Source organism: Gymnoscopelus braueri, assembly GCF_963280865.1.
Source record: "Gymnoscopelus braueri genome assembly, chromosome: 15".
Taxonomy (NCBI): domain Eukaryota; kingdom Metazoa; phylum Chordata; class Actinopteri; order Myctophiformes; family Myctophidae; genus Gymnoscopelus; species Gymnoscopelus braueri.
In genome coordinates, this window is record NC_137620.1 from 570,635 (window position 1) to 592,768 (window position 22,134).

General features: G+C 41.0%; 1 long non-coding RNA gene across 1 annotated transcript; it reads left to right on the forward strand.

Moving 5' to 3' along the window:
- Window positions 1-15,607: 15,607 nt before the first annotated feature.
- LOC308101174 lies at window positions 15,608-18,373 on the forward strand. Its single transcript, XR_013934498.1, has 3 exons — window positions 15,608-15,685; window positions 15,852-15,955; window positions 18,065-18,373. It is a non-coding gene; the product is annotated as an uncharacterized lncRNA (long non-coding RNA).
- Window positions 18,374-22,134: the final 3,761 nt, after the last annotated feature.

Here is a 22,134-nt window from a genome sequence, read left to right on the forward strand (position 1 = left end):
GATTGCAACTAAAAAGGTTTATTGAATAAAAGATGATTGAGTTGAGGAATATATAATTTGAGTTGCTCATTTCATTGAGTTATTATAATTATGGGCAGATTGTTTAGGAAACTACTACTTGAATATCTGTCTTTATCGATATTAAAAGGCTGTATAAAATGCTAAAGAATTAATAGGATTACTAAACTGAAGAGCTCACAAAGCTTCATATATTAAACGTCACCAAGGCTAAATATGTTGAACTGCTACCAGAACACAGTACTAGGTCCAAACGATCACGGTGATTCTCAAACTTTTGAATGTCAAAGACCCCTAGTTTGGTGTGCATATGTGTCCTAGGACCCCCTATAACTCTCAGACTTAAAGACCAGTAACGGTCAGTTTGGTTCCTTATTATATCATCATCCCCCCTTCAAGAACCCCACTTTGAGAACCACTAGTCTATAGGCTAACACAGAGTTTCTCAAAGTATACTGGTCGGGACCCAGAGTGAGGTCACTGGAAGGTGAATGTGGGGTCACACATTGACAACTAGAAGAAACAAAACAATATATCCTTCTCATTAAGTCTGTTTTTTTTGTATTCTTTCTTAAGTGTATTAGCTTTTTTTCTATAGCTGTATGCTTCCATTTGCAAATATGTACAGAACCACTTTTCCGTAGCCTCTGCAGAAAATCTGCAGGAATCACATTGTAAATGAAGTAAACAATCTTACTCAAGGCAACCGATGCATATGCTTTATTTTTTAAATATGCTTTATTTCATCTTCGAAATGGAATTGAACAAAGCCTCAGAGTGCAACAACAGGCTAAATGGTTTGAGAACCCCTGATACAACATACAGGGCCATTTGGGTTTAAAGGAACACTTGCAAAAATGTGGGTCACAATATTGAATGCCATGAAGAGAAAAGTAAGTATGTAGGAGGCAGGAGTTATGATGAAAAGATCCATTTACTCTGCATGATGCGGTACAAGTAGAGAAGGGAGATTTAAATGACTAAATCAAGAATCAAGTAAACTCAAGAAAAAAGTGTCTCTATAGCAGGTGTTATGTATTTCTACTTAAAGTGAATGCACTAATGAAGACAGCCCTGAGTTTATGAAAAATATCTTTAATTTCTGATACGGTAAAGGGAATATTACTGATGGTTGGTGACTTCAGCAGAACAGGGTCAGTGAAAGGTGACAAGGCTCCTCCCTAGAAAAACCTTATTATAAAACTTGGTGTAGATGTGCACTGTAGAGACATTTAACCAAGGTAGAGATTATGTTTTACTCCCACCCGCATGAATGTTAATGTCACATTTATTACAGTTTTTCTCCAAAAACACAGAATATAATGTTGAGCATTACACTCTGATCATGGACCCTTGTTAACAATATGGAAATTGTACTCTACCCCACCTTGTGGCCGTTAAATCCTTCACTACTCCATGAAACAGAGTTTAGACACAACATGGGCAACATACGGCCAGCGGGCCAGACTTGGACCATCTCAATCCGGCCCACGCCTTCCTCAAAGGAAAACAAAACGACTCCCCAAAAATCTAAATGATAAAAGGCAGCAGATTTCGATCTAAATTACTTTTTCTCGATTGTCAATTCATATTTACAATTTGAGCATTCCACTGATGCAGGCAACTCTATGTACTGAAATGGTAAATATAAAATGTTTATCATTTTGAAACAGAATGCCTTGAGTCCAAAGACCCCCCCCCCCTCTGAAAATAGTTTGTGCCAGGATATTGTGTTGTTAAAATGTTTCATAAATCCCCTCCCCCCCACCCCTCTTTTTTAAAGACTTCATGAAAATAGCAGATCTACAAGCTGACAACGTGTCACATCGCGACAGGAACACAACACAACTAGATATATAATAATATATAATATATGATATTATAGAACAATGGTTAATAGAGAAATGTTTTTTGAAAAAAAGTAAAAAGATCATGACTGAGATAAAGGCAAAGCAGGGGAGCCTTGTCTCATATGACAAGTTGGACTGATAACGTTGAGAACATGAATGCAGACAGTGAAAGCAAGTTATGCATTTTTGCAACATGTTTAAAAGTTTGGACTGCCTCCAGTCAAGGCCTAACCTGTGGTCTTTGGCTAAGAGGAGCACGGACCTCAGGTTGGGAAACATTCTGACCCACCTCCCCTATCTCCATCTTGGTCACCAATCGTGGTGTAAAGTTTCAAATCCTCAGTTAACCTTTGAGAACCACATGAAAATGCCATAGACAGCTTCTAATGTTCTAATGTTTTGAACTTGCCTTTTCTCCCACCAGAGATGAAGGGCCAATATTGCATGGGGTCCTCATCCCCTCTGCAGTCCTATAAACGGAAGGTATTGTCGTGGACTTACTTTCTATGCTGAGTACACTCTGTGTGGTGATGGAGGCGATTGGGTAGAATAATTCCACAACAAGGATATCCAGGCAGGAACTTTACTTGGCAGAACGGTAGGTTTACAGAACACTCTCAACAGGTCAGCACAACAACAGCAGTACAGGTATGTTAGAGAACTCACTGTTACTGTAATACAGTCTTTGGTTGTCAATCCGTGATTCCCGGGCAGAGACGGAGGAGGACTCATTCGGACGTCTATACTCTTTGGAAACCGGAACATAATTGAACTAAGCAGGCGGGCTGAACAGATACACAACAGAACTTGCTGTGCCTGAGAGCCAATACAAACACATTACACTGAGCAAACACACAAAATAGGCTGATAGCAATATTGAACCTGGGAATAGGCTGGCATTTGTTGCCACGTTAGAGTATCAACATTAACTTCAAATGTATCATGATGTTTTCTGTTTTGTGACATCTTCAAACAAGTGAATGTTTAGGCTCTTCCTTCAGTTTCTCAGTGGAACTTTTGGGACTCTGTTATTGACATGCATGACCAAGCCCTTTGACTATATGCAACAATAAAATGCAAAGTAAAACATATTGTAATATTATGCAATCAATGCAATTTTATTTTGATTATTAAGATAAGAAATGCAAGTCATTAATGCAATGCATTATATTTTATATATTAATGTGCTACATTAAACATCTTAATCATACCATTGTGACTCAGATCTCTCTAAATACATGCCAGTAATGTCAGCATGCAGTTGGACAGTTATCTATCTGCTCTAAACATGTTGACAGGATGGATGTGTGAAAGGCTTGTGCTTTGCTTGAGCAGTGTGGTTTTAACACCTTGGTGTACTTAGAAGAAACAAACCAAAGGGACCCATGTGACTCTATGTACCCTGATATTGTGGTCAGCTTATAGTTTCCAGAAACTGTTCGCATTACTTAGAAAAGCTGAGAAAAACACCTACACAGTAACCAAATGTTTTTTGATTGATTGACATTTTTATTAGGCAAAAGAATGTAAAACAACACAGTTACATTTATAATACTTTTGTCTAAAAGGTCCGACCAAAAAAGTCCTTGCGGACTTGTTTACGTAAATGTTGACCTTTCTTTTCTCCTCATTGATGACTAATGTATCTATTGTAAACTTAAATATGTGAAATAATACACTTTTCTGGACATTGTAAACAGCTCTAACTCAAAGTGTAGTAGTAGTATTGTGAAGCATGAACGTACAATACAGCTAATGTGTACCGATCGACATGAAACTTTGCACGCTCACTCCAAGTAGGTCAAGGAGGAACCTCCAACCCACATTTTTCAAATCAGCCTCATTGTGGTTCCCCAACATGTTACTTCAGATTTTGTGTGCATTGTGTGACTTTATAGAGATCATGAAGCTACAGGAAAACTGTGGTCTAGTCACTTCTAGCGTCTGTCAGTACAGCCTACGCATGTGAAACTCGAACAATTTCCTCTCATAATAAACTATGTAAAACCACAGAGTCTAGCAGAGAAGAGCTGATGTTGTCAGGGCTGCAGAGACCATTACAGGGTCAGGTGCTCAGGGCACATGCAATATTTTAAAACACCATACACCAACATCATTTACAGCATAACCAGTTTTTAAATTCCATTTTCAAACAGAAAGTGACATGGAATCTTAAAGTGAAAATATTCACTCATGCTCAAATGTAAAGGATTCTATATACTAATAATACATTTCAAAAAGTAAAAATTTGACTGCAGTAGGGGAACCTGTGACAGCTGCTCAAAGGTGGGATCCACAACTATCCACAAGCCTTAAAGGGACATTTTGGACCACGGTGTTCTTACCTTTTCTATGATGTTATGGTATCTTAGGATGAATGGTACAGTAAAATAACTCCATCCCGGCCGGGTCCGCCTGACGTTCATAGTGACCGAAAAAAATGAAAAAAAAACGTCTCGCTTCTTCTGTCACTATGAACGTCAGATCTCACAAAAAAAAAATCTATTAAAATACGCAATCTAACGCATGGCCTATTGGCGCACGCTTTAAGCTGTGGCGGACCCAGGATGGAGTTAAGCCATTTTTCTACAGTACCATTCATCCTAAGATATAACATCATAGAAAAGGTAAGAAAACCGTGGTCCAAAATTCCCCTTTAACTCGTTTTCTGAGGGGTCAAACTAGGTATTTTGCATGAGTCTGAATTGGTTGCAAGCATTTGTTCTGCACCAAAACCACTCCTTAGCATAAAAAACGGCCAAGCCCACAGATGTCTTTTTTACTAGAGCTTTATAACAGCAAGAGGGCAGAGACCAGAGGGGAACAGCCCAGGACGCCCTGTCCAGTCTCCTCATAAGAACGCACTCTAACCGACTTCCAGGCCCATACATAAGGAGCTGTGTCCCTTGTGATATTAGGTTGACAAACACATGTTTTCAGATAGACCTGATGGTCCGACAAAGTCTCTTCTTTCTGGAGCTTTTTAACTAGAGAGGGGCAAGTACACCCTGGGCTCCAGTGTCCCTGGGCTCCAGTGTCCCCATAGGGTCCCAATCTAACCAACCTCCAAGCCTTAAGGGGTCGTGTTCACTGCTGCTATCTCACAGAAAAGCAATGGGCCTCATGCAGCAATAAGTTCCTAATGTTTCCTCTTACATTTCTTCCTAAGTGAATTCCTAAGAGAAGTCGAGTCAGATTCATGAAACGTTCTTAAAAGGCAGAATTGTTCGTAACTTATGTTCTTATGATGATGAATCCCAATCCTCGTAACTTCAAGGGGTGTGCCAGTTCATCCTAATTACCATAGGGAGCCGCCCCACCAATCCCCATACAAGGCATGACTGCATGGCCCTGCCTGCAGTCACACCTGTATGTGATTGCTGCACACAGAAATCACAGGAAATCACACACAGAAATAAAGTTGAGAGAATGAAGTAAAGAATACCTAAACTAAAGTCTAAAGATGGTTGAACACCAGACTCCAAACATAAAAATAAATAAATCAATAGTTCTGTGGAGGTACTTCTGAAGTGAACACCAAATTATTTTATTTTATTAATGAATGTATTTTATTATTTCTCTCACATTAATCAACATATCACCACTAGACATCAATGTAAATTTGCTGAAATTAGCATGTTATCCATATTTCATGTTCAGGAGTAGCGTTAGTAGTGGATATAAAACATTTTATTACTGAAAGCTGGTGGGTGGATATGGAGGGTCTTTAAGGTAGCAGCTGCTTGGTATGTAATGGGGTGGAAATAGGGGTGTTGTGGGTGATATGGTGGTGCAAGGAGGGGTGTAGGGGGCTGTGTGGGGGGTATGGGGATGGGTGTGACGGGTGGGTATAGGTGGGCTTTCAGGTAGGAAGGGGACGGGAAAATGGGGGTGTGGCGAATGTCGGGGATATGGGGCTGGGGGTATGGGGGGGGCGATGAGGGTGGGTTGGGTGGGGGGTTATGGGGTGGGTATGGGGCTTGGGCTTCAACTCAACCGGGTCCGTTTGGGTTAGATTGTAATTTCAGACCCGTCTCAAACATTTTCATGTCATGGGCCCCCAAATTGACATGCATTTGGCAGCAGACCCCCACCTGAAAATATTTTCTGCCAGGGAAAATGTTTCAAGATTTATCAAAATGTCTCGAAAATAGCCGATCTACAAGCTCAAAATGGCCAGTAATGGGACGTGTTGTGAGCTTGTAGATCGGCTATTTTCAAACAAAGTATAAAATAGGGTTAAAGTGATTAAACTGTTCTTCGTTTGCTGTGGACCCCCTGAAACTCCCTGAAGGACCCCTGGGGGTCCCCAGACCACACTTTGAGAACCACTGCTCTAAAGATATGATAAAAATATTATTGTAATTTAAATCCTATATTATACAACTGTAGAATTGAAGAAACTTCGAGAATTAATTATTTTTGCACAAATATGTCACACTTAAGAACTCAAAGGCCAGCCTAAGAGTGCTCATCAGTGTGTGTAGATTCTGTTCTTACCTGAGAACAGATCACAGCTAAGAAAACATTGGAGTATACCAAAATCTTCTTAAAAACCTCTTAAATGAGTCTAAGAAAAAAAATCCTCTTAAGAAAGTGTGCGTAGATTCTGTTCTTACCTAAGAACAGATCACAGCTAAGAAAACATTGGAGAATACCAAAATCTTCTTAAAAACTTCTTAAGTGGGTTTAAGAAGAAATTTCCTCTTAAGTACCGTTGCTGAATGAGGCCCATTGGGCCTCATGCAGCAATAAGTTCCTAATGTTTCCTCTTACATTTCTTCCTAAGTGAATTCCTAAGAGAAGTTGTGTCAGATTCATGAAACGTTCTTAAAAGGCAGAATTGTTCGTAACTATGTTCTTGATGATGATGAATCCCAATCCTCGTAACTTGAAGGGGTGTGCCAGTTCATCCTAATTACCATAGGGAGCCGCCCCACCAATCCCCATATAAGGCATGACTGCATGGCTCTGCCTGCAGTCACACCTGTGTGTGATTGCTGCACACAGAAATCACAGGAAATCACACACAGAAATAAAATTGAGAGAATGAAGTAAAGAATACCTAAACTATAAGTCTACAGATGGTGGAACACCAGACTCCAAACATAAAAATAAATAAATTAATAGTTCTGTGGAGGTACTTCTGAAGTAAACAGCAAATTATTTTATTTAATTAATGAATGTATTTTATTATTTCTCTCACATCAGTCAACATATCACCACTAGACATCAATGTACATTTGCTGAAATTAGCTGTTAAAAATGTTCAGGAGTAGCGTTAGTAGTGGATATAAAACATTTTATTACTGAAAGCTGGTGGGTGGATATGGAGGGTCTTTAAGGTAGCAGCTGCTTGGTATGTAATGGGGTAGAAATAGGGGTGTGGTGGGTGATATGGTGGTGCAAGGAGGGGTGTGGGGGGCTATGTGGGGGGTATGGGGATGGGTATGATGGGTGGGTATAGGGGGGCTTTCAGGTAGGAAGGGGACTGGAAAATGGGGGTGTGGCGAATGTCGGGGATATGGGGGTGGGGGTATGGGGGGCGATGAGGGTGGGTTGGGTGGGGGGTTATGGGGTGGGTATGGGGCTTGGGCTTCAACTCAACCGGGTCCGTTTGGGTTAGATTGTAATTTCAGAGCCGTCTCAAACATTTTCATGTCAAGGACCTCCAAATTGACATGCATTTGGCTGCAGACCCCCACCTGAAAATATTTTCTGCCAGGGAACATTTTTCAAGATTTATCAAAAATGTCTCGAAAATAGCCGATCTACAAGCTCAAAATGGCCAGTAATGGGACGCGTGATTAAACTGTTCCTCGTTTGCTGTGGACCCCCTGAAACTCCCTCAAGGACCCCTGGGGGTCCCCAGACCACACTTTGAGAACCACTGCTCTAAAGATATGATAAAAATATTATTGTAATTTAAATCCTATATTATACAACTGTAGAATTGAAGAAACTTCGAGAATTAATTATTTTTGCACAAATATGTCACACTTAAGAACTCAAAGGCCAGCCTAAGAGTGCTCATCAGTGTGTGTAGATTCTGTTCTTACCTGAGAACAGATCACAGCTAAGAAAACATTGGAGTATACCAAAATCTTCTTAAAAACCTCTTAAATGGGTCTAAGAAAAAAAATCCTCTTAAGAAAGTGTGCGTAGATTCTGTTCTTACCTAAGAACAGATCACAGCTAAGAAAACATTAAAGAATACCAAAATCTTCTTAAAAACTTGTGGGTTTAAGAAGAAATGTCCTCTTAAGTACCGTTGCTGAATGAGGCCCATTGTTTTCAGCATACACCTGACGGCCAGACTCTGTGTTTTCTTTTCTGGAGCTTTTTAGCTATGGAGAGGGGAACTGACCAGGACCCTCTGGACCATAATACAAATTCACTGAGGACAGCTGGGAATAGAACTGCTCTTAGAAAAACACCAAACTCCTGTGAGCCAGTCTGAAACACAACCGGTACCTCCTGGAGGTCTTACAACCACCACCACTGTGGACCCAACAACCTGGAAAGCCCCCTGCATGTGTTGCAGTAGCATGTGCGTACGTGCGTGCGTGCGTGCGTGCGTGCGTGCGTGCGTGTACAGCTACATGATGAGTGCATATATGGTAATTTGTGTGTTTGCTTTGGTTTGTCTGCCTTGCAGTTATGCACTTTAGGCTTTATATTATAATGAATATTCATATTTTCATTATTTAGTTAAAGGGGAGCCTAGAATGTGGATAACATTAATTTAACTAACAGCCCTTTATTCCATTTTACCACACACACATCTTAACACACTTTTTGCAAAACATATTTTTTGACAGTACTCCTACAGTTTTTATCCAAAGTCACGCAAATCGGTACACAGTATCTCTATAGTCATTAAACAAAACTCGTCTTTCAGATTTTTCATATTCCATTCTGGTTGGCTAAGAATAGCTTCCAAAGTTTGAGTGCTCCGTTTTGAACAAAATGCCTCAAATCATGAACACAGTGTGCACTTTCCGTGAATTTTGCACGCACATTCTCACTAGGCCGAGGAAGAAATGCCACCCTTTCAACATTGCCCTATTATAGCGCCACCAGGAGGCAGATTTTTGCAAAACAATTGTTTTTATATTACTTCTATATGTTGTCCAAACATCACACAAATCGGTACATATTATCTCTTTAGTCAAGTGATCAAGACAGATCCGTCCGATTTCTCACATTCCAGCCTGATTGGCGAATTCCGAACATTGCTGGCTCACACTAACCTACCTGACCTGGCGGAGACCTGTGGTCCCAGGAGCACTTTTTCTAATTTGATTTGTAAACGTTTTTGTTGTAAGTTCTTTATGATGGACAGTTCAGTTGTCTTTGTGTAACTTTACAGAGATCATAAAGCTACAGGCAAACTGTGCTCACTTCTAGCTTCTGACCTATATGCAGTGTGGTTGATTGTGAGAGTAGAGAGTAAAGAAAGAAACGGTGTTACACCACAGGGCACAGTGTGTGTGTGTGTGTGTGTGTGTGTGTGTGTGTGTGTGTGTGTGTGTGTGTGTGTGTGTGTGTGTGTGTGTGTGTGTGTGTGTGTGTGTGTGTCTATTGGTGCACAGTCTGAGCTGTCATATGTGGTATAAATGTGACAGTACTGTCATATGTTTAGGGCAGTGAAGATTATGTCTTAGCCTGTTTAGACCAGTTGTAACCGACACGTCTTTTTACCGTTCAATCCGGGACAGCATCTGTGTCACATGTTGCTATATACTGTATATATATATAGCAACATTATTATTTTTATTTTCATTTGAATACAAATTGTAGGATCTAGAAGGGTTTTTTAGAATCGGTCTCAAGTCTAAATGGGTTAAGTTGTGAAGAGGTTGATCATATGAAATACCAGCAAGAACAACTCAAGTCATAAAGGTAGAAATGGACGTAGATGGAGATTATGAAAACATTGAGCTCCAAGAGGAAGATGGTATAAACTACGAGGATGAGACCACGACTACAGCAAGAAGAATTCAAGGAGAAATGGCTGTCGAAGGTCATTATGACCAACTTCATGTCCAACAGATAGTAATCTATGAAGATCTTCAGACCAAGACAAAGAAGGAGAAAGATCTACAGAAGATGCTGCAGTCTGGTAAGAGATGTTACTAAAACTACAACACACACACACACACACACACACACACACACACACACACACACACACACACACACACACACACACACACACACACACACACACACACACACACACACACACACACACTAGAGCCCTGTACGGGCCAAAAATGGGGCCCCTATATAGCCCATGAAATTCAGCCCAGCCCGTTCCCTGGCCCGATAAGTGCCACAATTTTACAGCTCGACCCTGGCCCAATGCCAGACAACTTTTTATTTATTCATTTATTCTTATTAATTAATAATTTTCAAGCGTGCGCTTTCACTGGTGCGCACAGCAGCTGCACTCTCAGCTGCATTCTGATAAAAACAAACCCACTAGAAGTCAAGAACAAACACACTAAAAAGTACCTGTAGTTGTACTTTTATTAAACGTAACTACAAATAGCTGTTAAGGTGCGTTCACGGCATGCGTTAAATTGCACGCCAAAATAAAGCAGCACTTAAGGCAACTTTTCCATTATCTTCTGGCTGTCCATCATTCAACAACTGTGTGTGTGGCTTTTGATGTGTGCGCTGCAGTGGTGGGAAAAGTACTTTTCTATTTTTTTACTTAAGTTAAAGTATCAATACTGCAATGTAGAAATACTGTGTTTTAAGTAAAAGTCCGGAATTCAAAATTTACTTGAGTAAAAGTACAAAGTATTGGTATCAAAATATACTTAAAGTACAAAAGCAAAAGTACTCACTAGAAACAAATTTCCTAAGACAATTTAAGTGTGCCTGCAGCTGGCTGGAGACTCAAAATAGTGTCACTACAAAGTACCACCAATCAACTCCAAATGGCCTAAAACGTGCTCCTAACAGGTTTTTGGTGGAAAAAAGCAGCAAAAAAACTATTAAAAAATGAATAAAAAATAAACCGAAACCTAAAAAAGCCAAAAAAAAAAAAAAAAAAAAATTAGCATCTAAAACAATGTTTGAAAAAAAATTAATATATATTTTTTATATATAAACAATTACTCAAATGGTTTCAAGTGCTTGTTTCACCCACTTCCGGTGGTCTGGGGCAAAAACTGAGCATTTATATTTGTTCGCAGACCCCCATTTAGGGGGGGGGTAGGTGAAGTTTCGGAACATTTTGGGCACTTTTCAAAACCCGAAGTGAATAAATCAACTTTTGGGTCTGATGCATTTGTTGGCAGACCCCCACTTAGGGTGCGCAAAGTTTCGAAGCATTGTGAGCTTGTAGATCTGCTATTTCCAAATGGCCAAAATATATACTGTAGGGCTGAAGTGGTCACTGTATGTTTTGTAATAATAAAATCTACAAAGTAACTAGTAACTAAAGTTTTCAAATAATTGTAGTGGAGTAAAAGTTCAATATTGTCTCTGAGATGTAGTGGAGTAGAAGTAAAAGTATTGACAATTGTAAATACTCCAGTAAAGTAAAAGTACCTCAAAATGTTACTTATGTACAGTACTTGAATGAATGTACTTCGTTACTTTACACCACTGATGCACTGCTGTGCTGTGTGGTGTAATTGTCACGTGACTAGCAGCCTGCAGCAGCTGCAGGCTAGGAGGCTAGCCGAGCGCACATGCTGAGACATGACCACAATGGTCTAGGGTGAAATTCACTGCACAAAATGTTTACCGTATTAATATAATGGGGTCTGTGAGCCTGAGCCCGATGGTCAAATACAGAAGCGGCCCTAGGCTGGCCCGTATTGTCGGGCCGGGCCGGGCCCTGCATGGTCGGGTCCTGACGGGCCTGCAGGGCTCTAACACACATGCACACGCGCGCATACACACACACACACACACACACACACACACACACACACACACACACACACACACACACACACACACACACACACACACACACACACACACACACACACACACACACATTTGTATTTCAGTCCTGTTGTGAGGACATCAGAATTAAAGGACATCATCTCAGCACAACCTCCTTTTTTGCATTTGTGTGTGTGTGTGTGTGGCGTGGCGTGGCGTGGCGTGGCGTGGCGTGGCGTGGCGTGGCGTGGCGTGGCGTGGCGTGGCGTGGCGTGACGTGGCGTGGTGTGTGTGTGTGTGTGTGTGTGTGTGTGTGTGTGGCGTGGCGTGGCGTGGCGTGGTGTGTGTGTGTGTGTGTGTGTGTGTGTGTGTGTGTGTGTGTGCGTGTGTGTATGTGTGGGTGGGTGTGGGTGGGTGTATGAGTGAGGACGAGAGTCTGAGCACGAATGTGTTTGCATGTATGAGGACGGTGTGAAGGAAAAAGATGTCACAGCTATAACCTAAATGCGTATTGTATTGAGAAACCAATAACTTGTCCCTCCTTGATTTTTTTTTGAAGACTATGGGCCCTAATCTGGGTCGAAGTTGCTAAAGCCACTAATATCTGATTTAGGACTAGGCAACGCGCGTTCCCCCGCAAAAAATGCTATTCTGGGACACCTCCCTTACCCGCTAAACACCTGCGCTACCCGTTACATTATGCATAGGTGTGGTTTGGGCGTTACAATGATAAAACCAATCACTGTGCCAGAAGCCATTGCCTTTAAGAGAAGACTGCGCTAGCCGTTATCCCCAATCCAATATACGCTCTCCTATCTCCCTGTCTGCACTGTTGCCTGGTCTGATTATTATAAGCCACATTGGGCTTGTTTTCCTGCCGGGTCCAATTGGTCTCGTATTTGTCGGGCTTTGGTTTGGGCTGGGCTAGGCCAAATCCAAATACATTTTTATATTAATTAATTTGTAGCCTATTGTGTTCACAATAAGCAACTTGTCATATTAGTCAGATCCGGAATAGTATATGAAAGCCATTTAACACATCGGGTGCTAGAGGTTTATTAAAATATTGTACGTTCAGTGCCTGCTATTCTTCCATCCACTTACGTTGATACGTTTCGTGCAGTAGAAGCCCCGACGCGGAAGTGCATGTAAACAAAGCGTGCGTGCGAGACGGCGGAGGGTCCCGACCAACGCCTGGAACAATAATATTTCTAACGCGATCCTCCATTGCAGAGTGATCGCCGATCGAAAACGGCTCACTTCCACCACGTTAAAAAGAAACAGAGATATTAAGCTTTTAGTCAAGGAGTTAACATTGGAGAGGCCGACCGGAAGGATTTTTTACATGGATCCACATCCGGCCTCTCCTTCTCAGAGACTCCTTGGATGATCCCAAAGTTTCGTTAGAGCGCCCCACGTGGGCCCCACGTATAAAAACAAATTGGGCCAAAAACGGTCCGGACCGTTTATGACACTCCCCGCATGGATTCTCAAAAACTGTCCGTACCGTTTTTGGCACACAATGTGTTAAAATATTTATACTATTGGAATCTTACACACCTGCTCCCAAATAATTAATTACATCACCATTGCGCAAAAGTAGGTCAAATAAATTTTCCTTAATTTAGTTAATTATTTATTTATACGACGTAGCCTAAGGCTGAAATACAGTTATGATGGTCCACAAACCCAATCCGAAGCGCAAACTGAAAATGTGATGTTTCCTAAACGTGCTATCACAGATTATCCGATCATCTTATAAAAAATGTAAGCATATGCCAAGATAACTGAGACTATATAGGTGATGCTGAGCTAAACATATTTGTTTAATTTCTATGTTTTTATATTTAAACTTTATGATGAAAGGCCGCACACAGCTGCTGTTGTGCCTCGCCATGTATTGTTTCTATATTTGTTATAAGAATGTGCTAATAAACTAAACTAAACTAAACTAAACATGACAGCAATATGGAAAAAATGAAAATATCTCAATTAAAAATAACCGAATATCATTTTGAAAACGGTTAGTAGGGGCAGCCCTGTTTAATTGAATATCCACTCACACCCTGTGGTGTTGTGAGAATGGAGCAGTATATATATATAGCCCTATTTGCTCCAAGCTGTTTTTTTTTTTCAAATATAGACTGTTGGAATAGGGTGGAATGACTCCTGTTCTTAACGAATTACCAAGATTTAATGAGAAAAAAGGCTGCATGCAGCAATTAAGCTTGTTTAGAAAAAGACGGGTGATGGGCTGGGCTGGGCCCAATTTGTCAATTATGGGTCGAGCCAGGCTCAAATATTTAGGCCCCATGAAAGCTCTAGTTTGAAGTGCTCATGTGCTATTATAGTCACTTATCTTTGTTTTCATAGACCTGGTTGCTTATTAAAAAGCATGTTTTACCTTGTACTCATTCACGCAATAAAAAATATAATTATTAAAAGAAAAACAAAAAGAAAACAATAAATAATACCATAATTTTTTCTTACATTTTGCCTTTTAACAATATTCAGCTTGGAGGTCTTGTCTTACTGGGATTATAAAAACAACATTATTGGGGATTCTTAATGAAATCTATGGACTTTATCTGATTTCTTGTGCTTGAAAAATTTAATCTGATCTCACTCCCTCCTTTTCCCCCACTATGTGTGTGCGTGTGCGTGTGCGTGTGCGCGTGTGCGTGTGCGTGTGCATGTGCGTTTGCGTGTGTGTGTGTGTCCTCCAGGCATAAGACGGTACAGATGTGTTGCAGTCAGTTTTGGATTGCTTTGTGGTGTTCTAGCTCTCCTCAGCATTGGAGCACCACTCTATCTCTGTAAGTCAACTTTCATAACAATGTATTTGATGTATTAATATTAATATTACTGAATTAAGTTGAAAACAGGGGTCCTCATTCCTTAATTGAAATAGATTCTCATCACCACTTGAACAGGATCTTTTACCACTGGTGAACTCATTAAACTGTGTTAGCGTGTATTCAACTCTCATGGTCACATGGTGTTGGTGAGAGCAGGGGCGTGGCCAGAGACAAAATGCTGAACACCAAGCGCATTTCCAACAATATTGATATCAATGGATTAATATGAAGTTCACACATATTATTACAACATCTAAATTAAGTTATACTTTATTGCATCCCCATGAGTAAATTCACCCTCTGCATTTGACCCATCCTAACTATTGGGAGCAGTGGTCAGCCACTGAGCAGAACCCAGGGACCAGCTCCAGCTCTAAGGCCAGTGCCTTGCTTTAAGGGCACTGAAAGGAGTTTGTATAACATGCATGTGTTTTAGTGTGGGAGGAAACACAAGTGACCACTGGGAGAACATACAAACTCCACATAGAATGACCGCAGTCTGTTTTGAGCGTGTGTTTTGTAAATACACGTTTGTACATTATTAACTTACTAATTAATAATAGCCTATTATGCTAGCTTGCTTGTTATATCATTTTGTAGGCGTACATTTTGTTTTAAATCCCCCCAATTTGAAAATGTCCTCACAGATCAAACAGAAAGAGCAGAGCAGCTACAGACCAGTTTTGACCAGTTGATGACTAGATATAACCACCTGACTAAACAGAAAGAGCAGCTACAGACCTGTTTTGACCAGTTGAAGACCATCCATAACAACCTCACTGAAGAGAGAGATGACATGAAGAAGATGAGACTCTGTGGTCAGTGAGACATCACTGTTTTTAGTAATTGTCCATGTTTATAATGTGTAATTAATTTGAGCAAATGAGAAAACAACTGCTTATTCTTTTGTTAGAATCACCTGGATGGCAGACATTTGACAGAGCTTATTATTACATCTCTACCGGGAAGAAAAACTGGACGGATAGCAGACAGTGGTGTAGAGACAGACAATCTGACCTGATTGTCATAAACAGCAAAGAAGAACAGGTGTGTGTGCGTGCGTGTGTGTGTGTGTGTGTGTGTGTGTGTGTGTGTGTGTGTGTGTGTGTGTGTGTGTGTGTGTGTGTGTGTGTGTGTGTGCGCGCGCGTGTGTGCGTGCGTGTGTGTGGAGGGTACAGTGTGTACATCAGTAACCTACAGCTTTTCTGTCCAGGACTTTGTTGAACGTGTCAACAAGAGAGTGTGGCTGGGTTTGACTGATAGAGACAGAGAAGGGTCATTTCAGTGGGTAGATGGAACACCACTGACCACACCAACGTAAAACTTATCTTCATTTTACCTTCATTCTTCTCTTCATTTCAACAATATTGTATTACACATCATTTCCTCTGCTACATTTTCTAAAATGGTATTACATGTTATCACAACATACAAACCTACTGTCACTTAGTCATGTTGTGTACTGAACAAAATTACACGTGTTCAACGAATCATGAAAGATCTCATGAAATCATACAATAACTCAGTCAAAGATGCCAGAGCAAACTACATCTCCAATCTCATTGCCAAGAACTACCAAAACTCCAGAACTCTCTTTAGGACAATTGAGCTCGCTGAGCCCCCTTGAGAGGTGTGAGTTTTTACTATTTTTTTTCAAACAAAATAGATCTAATTAGATCCCAGCTGGTCACCTTACAGTCTCTTCTGCCTCCCCTCCGAGAACCTGATGCAGCCACAAGCTTCCCCATGGCCTCCTTTTGCTCTTTTAACCAGATAACCCCTTTAACCCTTCAGAACACAATTAGCCCATGAAATCCAACTCCCTGTCCCCTAGATCTCATTCCCACCTGCCTTCTGAAGGAGATCATACCCACTGTCAGTCCCTATATCCTATCAATAGTGAACAGCTCCCTGTCCTCTGGGTCCGTTCCTGCCCATTTTAAAACTGCACTAGTCCTGCTCAAAAAAACAAACCTTGACCCCTCCGCCGTTTCACTCAGCTCGTGGGCCATCTGAGTGGAAACCGCCTTTTCGAGAAATTTCAGTCCGGTTACCGTGCTCTCCATTGCACGGAAATGGCTCTCCTGAAAGTAGTCAATGACCTCCTCATGGCCGCAGATTCAGGAAACTGTTCCATCCTTGTCCTGCTAGAGCTGACTGCGGCCTTTGACACTATTGACCACGCGGTCCTTATCAGCCTCTTAGAAAACTGGGTGGGCATTTCAGTCACCGCCCTTGAGTGGTTTAGGTTGTACTTAACCGGCAGATATGTTTCCATTGGCATTGATGAAGCAACCTCATCCCTAGCCCCCCTACATTCCGGCGTCCCCCAAGGTTCGATCCTTGGCCCCATACTCTTCTCACTCTATATGCTCTCCTTCGGTAACATCATCCGTAGTCATTTAACATTCAATTTCACTGCTCTGCCGACGACACCCAACTGTATCTCCCCATCAGCCCAAACGACTCCTCCGGCATAACCAAACTTCACGCATGCTTAGCTGACATCAAACACTGGATTTGAGACAACTTTCTACAATTGAATGACTCTAAGTCCAAGGTTCTTGTATTTGGCCTGCTGGGTCAAAACCTGGGCTCTTTAGCTCCAAACCTGAAGCCTTCCGTAAGGAACCTGGGTGTCACCCTTGATCCTGACCTCAATTTTGAAGTCCATATAAAGAAGGTCATTCAGATATCCTTCCACCACCTCAGAAACATTGTGAAAATCAAGCCCTTCCTAGCCACCCCTGATTTAACAAAAGTAATCCACGCATTCATCTATTCACGCCTTGACTTCTGTTACTCCCTATATTCCTGTCTCTCCAATAAATCAATTCAACGGTTACAACTGGTTCAGAATGCTAACGCTCGGGTCCTGACCGGCACGAAAAAGTATGATCATATTTCACCAATTCTGGCACCCTACATTGGCTCCCAATCACCTTCAGAATTTATTTTAAAATTGTATTCATTACCTTTAAGGCCATCTCTGGTCTGGCCCCATCCTACATCTCCGACCTACGTGAGCCATATGAACCAAAGCGCAATTTGAGGTCCTCAGACAAAGCTCTACTAGAAATCCCATTTGCCCAGAAAAAAACTAAAGGTGATCGGGCCTTCGCTTTTAGAGCTCCGACTCTCTGGAATGCTCTCCCCCTAGAGATCAGGCTTGCAGAGTTTGTGCCCCGGTTCAAATCCCTCCTGAAAATTCACTTGTATGAAGTCGCTTTTATTTCCTAAATGCTTTTACCCATTGTGTCCTACTGTATTGTTGCATATTTCTTTTTTTGCTTTTAATCTTTTCATTTGTTTTTGTTGTGCTCTCTGTGATATAATTTGAGGTCATGATTAAAAAACAAAACATTTAGAGTGAAAAACCATCCTTGTAAAAGTATTGTAATTAATTAAATGTTCCTACATCTCCAGGTACTGGAGGCCTGGTCAGCCTGATAGCTATGGTGGAGATCAAGACTGTGTTGAGTTTTATGATGGGTCTGTACCTTCCGATCCTACAAGAGGATGGGGTGACATGCAGTGTTCTACCCATTACACCTACTGGATCTGTGAAAGAGTTATGTGCTGAAATCATCATTTTCACAATGTATTAGTTGGTGTGTTTCTACAGCTACATGATGGCTGTGTGTATGTTGCAATTCTACCTAATATGAACCGTTCCAACCGTAGACATTATACATTACATATATTCATATTTGCAATATTTATGATGGATAACAGTCTAACTAATGTAACAATATATTCCATTTTGCCACAATGTTTCTCGTATTAATAAACCTTTACACTGTCAAGACCAGATCGAGTTGAAGATCTATAAGGTCCATTTGGTTACCAACTCTCCATCATTTAGCTGGGGACCACCTGGAACCCCCTCAAGGACCACTGGTGGTCCCCGGACCACTGGTTGAGAACTACCGATTTAGAGTGTTTGTTCAGTAAGGAATCTCCGTCTATCTCCAGCTCTTTATTAAACAGGAAATGCAATTCAGTCAACTCAGTCAGGATACAGATTAAACAAGTACAATTGTAAGTGATGACACAAATAAATTAGCAGACAAAATTGAACTGTAACACTAAAAAAAATTAAGCTGATAAATCAGTACTCTCTCCTGAACATTTTTTTCCTGTTTATTAAAGAGCTGGAGAGACAGAGAGACTCCTGTTACTGAGCAAACACTCTATAACAATGATTAATATGGCCGCGTTTCCCAAAGAGATTCGTAGAGATGCTGCGTAGAGATCCTGCGCAGGTCCTACGACGGGTCTTACGTGCGTCCACACAGGCTGCGCAGTACCTTAGCAGGCACGTAGATTTCAGGTCATGCGTAGCCTACGCAGCTTGCGTAAGAGCCTCCTACACAGCTGGGACCCGGCGAAACTTACGCTCTACCCTCATTAGAAGCAGCTGGTTGTGCCCTACGTGCAATCTAAACTGGCTTCAGGAAACACCATCGTCGTAGGTTCCCAAGTCCACGGCGTTACGTGTCTGCTAAAACTACATTCGGGAGACAGAATGCACGTATCCTACTACTCCTGGGAGTGGTTGTAGCCCTGAATGCTCTCCTACGCAGCAGTTTGTTCCGAGCGCCCCATAAATAGATCTATGAAAAGACCGACCGACCACACACACACACACACACACACACACACATATCATTTATATATATATATATATATATATATATATATATATATATATATATATATATATATATATATATATATACATATTTATATGTATATATATATATATACATATATATATATATACACATATATATATATATATATATATATATATATATATTAAAAATTACGGCCGGGCCGTGCGTAACGTGCGATGCCTACCCAAAAAAACAGACATACAAGCTGTCAACGCACTGCGACATGCCGTGTCGACAGCTTGCAGATCTGTTCTTTTGGGTAGGGCGAGCGGCTGCGCTGCTTCGTCCTCTATGCATGAACCCGAAGTTTACAAATTATACTCTCACGGATGATCCGATCATCTGATAAAAATATTAAGCATAAGCCAAGTTAACTAAAGGTATATAAATGATGCTGAGCTTGTTTCCTTAATTTCTAAGTTTTATAGTTAAACGTTATGATGAAAGTCCCCAGTTCCTCTCACAAAGTGACAGCTGTTGCGCTCGCCATGTTTATGAATGGTTAAAAAATCTTTTGAAAGCAGATCTACAAGCTCACAACGCCTCACAAGCTTGTAGATCTGCTATTTTCAAAAGATTTTAATACATATTAAATTTGGGAAATGGGACATTCTGCATACCTTTACTTTTGATATTTTAAGTATATTTAATTTACTTGCATAATGGGGACTTTAGTGTTTTATTTACCTTACCTCACCACTGTAATTTAATTCATAAATATATTATTCAAAAGTTGTATTTGGAGTGGACTGCTTCAGGACATCTGACAGTTGGCTCTGGTATTTTTATGATCCATTTCACTGTATATATTCGCAAAGGGAGTTTAAACTGCTGTGTAGCGTAGGACAGCACTACGTAGTTTACGTAGGCTTTACGTAGGCTTCGTCCAGGAGGTCTTTACGTGCATGCTGTCTCCGAATGTAGTTTTAGCACACACGTAACGCCGTGCGCTTGAGAACCTACGACGATGGTGTCTCCAGAAGCCAGTTTAGATGGCACGTAGGGCACACACAGCTGCTACTAACGAAGATAGTGCGTAGGGGGGTTGCTACTGCGCAGCTGCGTGGAGGCTCTTACGCAGCTTCTAGGCTACGCACAAGCTCAAATTCGTTTGGGAAACCCGGCCAATATCTGAATATAGTGCTTTAACATTTAAAAATAAACAACTTACCCTAACGTTAACTTCCTGCATGACTGTGTGAGCTGTGGCTTTATTGTGTTTTAGCTATTGTATTGTATAATACACAATTATAGAACTTATGAGCATTATTTGTTGGCTGTATGTGTAAGATATAATAAAGGAAAGTCTTACTATAACCATATACCATCAAGCCTACTCTTTAAACCTGATTGTTTCAAGAACATGGTAGGATTATGGTGACTCTTTTCTACAGTTAGGATATGCAATATTTGTATTATTTTTATTCCTGTGTTAAGCTCCTAATTTGGAAGTGAATATGAACGTAAAAGAGATTCAGACTAAGGATGACAACTTGTAAACCAACATCACAGTAATGAATTTGATGATTAAGGGAAATAGTTGAGCAATTGAATCATAGCCTAATGTACATCATATAGAAATAATTTACAGATCTGTCTACTTAAAGTACCAAGAGGATGTTTGTTATTTCCACCTCATCCCTTTATTTATTTCTTTATTGGAGGTCACACATTTGTGATACCTTACATTTAATTGAAAAATATTATTGTACTCAAGTTTATTTAATAAAACATGATTGAATGGAGGAATATATTATTTGAGTTTCTCAGTTCATGTAATTATAATTAAGAGCAGTTTGTTTAGGAAACTACTTGAATATTATATATGTCACAGGGAAATTGGCATTCCAGGGAAATTGAAAAAGGAGCGCTTGCTTTTAGGCGCAGGGCTTCGGCGCGAGGCGGGGCTTTTCGAGACAGGGTTTTTTACGCGAGGCTCTCGAGGAGGAAGAGGAGGAGGAGGAGGCGCGAGGCGGGGCTTTGATACGAGGCGGCGCAAGGAGGAGGCGCGAGGTGGGGCTTTGATGCGAGGCGGACCTGGCTTTTGTTGTTCCCCCCCACATAGCAACCAGGAAGCTACGCAAGGGGAACGCTGAACACACGTGATAATAGTTATTGTCCATGACGGAGGCGTGCCGAATGTGCATGCGTGTGGCTTGCATTGCCCTCTAGTGTTGGTTCTACAGAATTGCCTGGGTGGGTGGTAAAAACAAGCTCTCCTTTTTCAATTTCCCTGGAATGCCAATTCCCAACCAGCTAGCTCCAAAATTTACATTTTTCAGGAAATGACAAAAACAAAACAAAGAGTGGAGTTAGGAGGTTTTGTTCATCATTGATAAGTACAACGAAATGGACCTCCAAGCTCTCAATGAGGTTGGAGGTCAAAAGGGGGTGGAGCCTGGAGTCAGCAAAACCAGCTAAGTCCACCCGCCTTTGATGGACTTTGTATGTCTATTGTATACAGTTCAAGAGTTATAGGCCAAAACGTGAATCTGCCTGTTACAGGGCCACCATGAGGCTGATTTGAAAAATGTAGAGTGGCATTTCTTCTTCGTCTTCTTTCAAAGGGGGAACTGCATGACGTCATGCTGAAGAGCAAAGTTATGTCTTATAGCCTATTGCTGCCTCTACGAAAGAAGCAGTGCGCTCCATCAGGGACACTGCGGACAGCAGTGAATTAATGTCAACTACTATACATTCTATGTAAACTACTTTAAAATAAATAAATTATATCTCACAGCCTCCTTCTCAGTCCTTAAGAGAATGCCAAACCTTAAATGAGGCCTTGCCTTCAATTCTCCAGGCTGGGTCCCTAAG